Source organism: Durio zibethinus, unplaced genomic scaffold, assembly GCF_047325235.1.
Source record: "Durio zibethinus cultivar Kanyao isolate XHJ-2024 unplaced genomic scaffold, ASM4732523v1 HiC_scaffold_2, whole genome shotgun sequence".
Taxonomy (NCBI): Eukaryota; Viridiplantae; Streptophyta; class Magnoliopsida; order Malvales; family Malvaceae; genus Durio; species Durio zibethinus.
Window position 1 is genome coordinate 2,263,497 of NW_028323043.1, and position 5,000 is coordinate 2,268,496.

The following is a 5,000-nucleotide window of genomic DNA, read 5'->3' on the forward strand; positions in this document are numbered from 1 at the left end:
TTTAAGGGGGTGTGAGTTCTCAGAGGTTTGATGAGGGATAGGGGGCCAACACAAGGGCCAAGTACCAGCACCCATCGCACGTCATGTGCGCACACCCCCCCGGCCCCCCTCCCAATCGCCGGAACCCCAATGCCGCCGGTCAGGTTCTCCGGCGGTACTCCGGCGGTACTCCGGCGATGCTCCGGCGATGCTGTCCCGAGTGAAAAAAATGCGGCACCAGCACATGCTGGAGCCAAGCATGGGCACCGTGGCTCAAAATCGAACTCCGGCCAAGGCCTCGACCATCAATGGCACATGATGACGCATGGTGATGGCACATGCATCGACCATCATCGGCATAGGCTGCCCTTCGGTACGGGCACCTGCCTCGACCGCCATCGGCACAAGCTGGGCCCTGGTGTGGGTTGTTGCCTCGATCACCAGCGGCACATGCTGAGCCTTGGTGCGGGCGGTTGCCTCGAGCACCATCGGCAGACCCTGGGCCCTGGTGCGGCCGGTTGCCCCGATAACCATCGGCACACGCTGGGCCCTGGAGCGGCCGGTTGCCTCGATCACCATCGGCAAAAGCTGGGCCCTGGTGCGGGCGCTTGCCTCGACCACCATCGGCACACGCTGGGCACTGGTGCGGGCGCTTGCCTCGACCACCATCGGCACACGCTGGGCCCTGGTGCGGGCGCCTGCCTCGATCACCATCGGCACACGCTGGGCCCTGGTGCGGGCGGTTGCCCCCAGCACCATCGGCACACGTTGGGCCCTGGTGCGGGCGCTTGCCTCGACCACCATCGGCACACGCTGGGCCCTGGTGCGACAGGTTGCCTCGACCACCATCGGCACACGCTGGGCCCTGGTGCGGGCGCTTGCCTCGACCACCATCGGCACACGCTCGGCCCTGGTGCGGTCGGTTGCCTCGAGCACCATCGGCACACGCTGGGCCCTGGTGCGGGCGATTGCCTCGACCACCATCGGCACACGCTGGGCCCTGGTGCGGGCGCTTGCCTCGACCACCATCGACACACGCTGGGCCCTGGTGCGGCCGGTTGCCTCGAGCACCATCGGCACACGCTGGGCCCTGGTGCGGTCGGTTGCCTCGACCACCATCGGCACACGCTGGGCCCTGGTGCGGGCGCTTGCCTCGACCACCATCGGCACACGCTGGGCCCTGGTGCGGCAGGTTGCCTCGACCACCATCGGCACACGCTGGGCCCTGGTGCGGCAGGTTGCCTCGAGCACCATCGGCACACGCTGGGCCCTGGTGCGGTCGGTTGCCTCGAACACCATCGGCACACGCTGGGCCCTGGTGCGGCAGCTTGCCTCGACCACCATCGGCACACGCTGGGCCCTGGTGCGGCCGGTTGCCTCGAGCACCATCGGCACACGCTCGGCCCTGGTGCGGCAGGTTGCCTCGACCACCATCGGCAGCCTCGACCACCATCGGCACACGCTGGGCCCTGGTGCGGGCGCTTGCCTCGACCACCATCGGCACACGCTCCGCCCTGGTGCGGTCGGTTGCCTCGAGCACCATCGGCACACGCTGGGCCCTGGTGCGGCAGGTTGCCTCGACCACCATCGGCACACGCTGGGCCCTGGTGCGGGCGCTTGCCTCGACCACCATCGGCACACGCTCCGCCCTGGTGCGGTCGGTTGCCTCGAGCACCATCGGCACACGCTGGGCCCTGGTGCGGCAGGTTGCCTCGACCACCATCGGCACACGCTGGGCCCTGGTGCGGGCGCTTGCCTCGACCACCATCGGCACACGCTGGGCCCTGGTGCGGGCGCTTGCCTCGACCACCATCGGCACACGCTGGGCCCTGGTGCGGCAGGTTGCCTCGACCACCATCGGCACACGCTGGGCCCTGGTGCGGGCGCTTGCCTCGAGCACCATCGGCACACGCTGGGCCCTGGTGCGGTCGGTTGCCTCGAGCACCATCGGCACACGCTGGGCCCTGGTGCGGCAGGTTGCCTCGACCATCATCGGCAGCCTCGACCACCATCGGCACACGCTGGGCCCTGGTGCGGGCGGTTGCCTCGACCACCATCGGCACACGCTGGGCCCTGGTGCGGTCGGTTGCCTCGAGCACCATCGGCACACGCTGGGCCCTGGTGCGGCAGGTTGCCTCGAGCACCATCGGCACACGCTGGGCCCTGGTGCGGCAGGTTGCCTCGACCACCATCGGCACACGCTGGGCCCTGGTGCGGGCGGTTGCCTCGACCACCATCGGCACACGCTGGGCCCTGGTGCGGGCGCTTGCCTCGAGCACCATCCGCACACGCTGGGCCCTGGTGCGGCAGGTTGCCTCGAGCACCATCGGCACACGCTGGGCCCTGGTGCGGCAGGTTGCCTCGAGCACCATCGGCACACGCTGGGCCCTGGTGCGGGAGCTTGCCTCGAGCGCCATCGGCACACGCTGGGCCCTGGTGCGGCAGGTTGCCTCAAGCCCCATCGGCACACGCTGGGCCCTGGTGCGGTCGGTTGCCTCGAGCACCATCGGCACACGCTGGGCGCTGGTGCGGGCGCTTGCCTCGACCAGCATCGGCACACGCTGGGCCCTGGTGCGGCAGGTTGCCTCGATCACCATCGGCACACGCTGGGCCCTGGTGCGACAGGTTGCCTCGAGCACCATCGGCACACTATCGGCCCTGGTGCGGGCGGTTGCCTCGACCACCGTCGGCACACGCTGGGCCCTGGTGCGGGCGCTTGCCTCGAGCACCATCGGCACACGCTGGGCCCTGGTGCGGCAGGTTGCCTCGAGCACCATCGGCACACGCTGGGCCCTGGTGCGGGAGCTTGCCTCGAGCGCCATCGGCACACGCTGGGCCCTGGTGCGGCAGGTTGCCTCGAGCACCATCGGCACACGCTGGGCCCTGGTGCGGTCGGTTGCCTCGAGCACCATCGGCACACGCTGGGCCCTGGTGCGGCAGGTTGCCTCGACCACCATCGGCACACGCTGGGCCCTGGTGCGGGCGCTTGCCTCGACCACCATCGGCACACGCTGGGCCCTGGTGCGGGCGCTTGCCTCGACCACCATCGGCACACGCTGGGCCCTGGTGCGGCAGGTTGCCTCGACCACCATCGGCACACGCTGGGCCCTGGTGCGGGCGCTTGCCTCGAGCACCATCGGCACACGCTGGGCCCTGGTGCGGTCGGTTGCCTCGAGCACCATCGGCACACGCTGGGCCCTGGTGCGGCAGGTTGCCTCGACCATCATCGGCAGCCTCGACCACCATCGGCACACGCTGGGCCCTGGTGCGGGCGGTTGCCTCGACCACCATCGGCACACGCTGGGCCCTGGTGCGGTCGGTTGCCTCGAGCACCATCGGCACACGCTGGGCCCTGGTGCGGCAGGTTGCCTCGAGCACCATCGGCACACGCTGGGCCCTGGTGCGGCAGGTTGCCTCGACCACCATCGGCACACGCTGGGCCCTGGTGCGGGCGGTTGCCTCGACCACCATCGGCACACGCTGGGCCCTGGTGCGGGCGCTTGCCTCGAGCACCATCCGCACACGCTGGGCCCTGGTGCGGCAGGTTGCCTCGAGCACCATCGGCACACGCTGGGCCCTGGTGCGGCAGGTTGCCTCGAGCACCATCGGCACACGCTGGGCCCTGGTGCGGGAGCTTGCCTCGAGCGCCATCGGCACACGCTGGGCCCTGGTGCGGCAGGTTGCCTCGAGCACCATCGGCACACGCTGGGCCCTGGTGCGGTCGGTTGCCTCGAGCACCATCGGCACACGCTGGGCGCTGGTGCGGGCGCTTGCCTCGACCAGCATCGGCACACGCTGGGCCCTGGTGCGGCAGGTTGCCTCGATCACCATCGGCACACGCTGGGCCCTGGTGCGACAGGTTGCCTCGAGCACCATCGGCACACTATCGGCCCTGGTGCGGGCGGTTGCCTCGACCACCGTCGGCACACGCTGGGCCCTGGTGCGGGCGCTTGCCTCGAGCACCATCGGCACACGCTGGGCCCTGGTGCGGGCGGTTGCCTCGAGCACCATCGGCACACGCTGGGCCCTGGTGGGTTTAGGCACATCTTCAAATTTCTGCCGTGCCAATGCCATTTTTATGGCTTGTAAATTCATACAATGGTCCCCTAAGCCTTCACGTGAAGTTTCGTTGGAAGATGACTCGTTTTCTATTTTTCATGATTTTTGAAACTTTTTGCGGTTCGGGATTTTTTAAAATTTTTTTATAAGGATTTTTGGCCCCAAATTTTGTAGGCATGATCCTTATATTTTTGTTGGCATGCACAAAAAAATTCAGCTAAAAACTCGAAGTAGAGAAGATTTTGTGACCGTTTGAAAAAAGTGTCCCCATTTCAGACACTTTAACGGCTACTGGTAGCAAACCTGTAAAATCTCAAATGCTCTTTAAGGGGGTGTGAATTCTCAGAGGTTTGATGAGGGATAGGGGGCCAACACAAGGCCAAGTACCAGCACCCATCGCACATCATGTGCGCACACCCCCCCGGCCCCCCTCCCAATCGCCGGAACCCCAATGCCGCCGGTCAGGTTCTCCGGCGGTACTCCGGCGATGCTCCGGCGATGCTGTCCCGAGTGAAAAAAATGCGGCACCAGCACATGCTGGAGCCAAGCATGGGCACCGTGGCTCAAAATCGAACTTCGGCCAAGGCCTCGACCATCAATGGCACATGATGACGCATGGTGATGGCACATGCATCGACCATCATCGGCATAGGCTGCCCTTCGGTACGGGCACTTGCCTCGACCGCCATCGGCACAAGCTGGGCCCTGGTGTGGGTTGTTGCCTCGATCACAATCGGCACATGCTGAGCCTTGGTGCGGGCGGTTGCCTCGAGCACCATCGGCAGACCCTGGGCCCTGGTGCGGCCGGTTGCCCCGATAACCATCGACACACGCTGGGCCCTGGGGCGGGCGCTTGCCCCCAGCACCATCGGCACACGCTGGGCCCTGGTGCGGGCGCTTGCCTCGACCACCATCGGCACACGCTGGGCACTGGTGCGGGCGCTTGCCTCGACCACCATCGG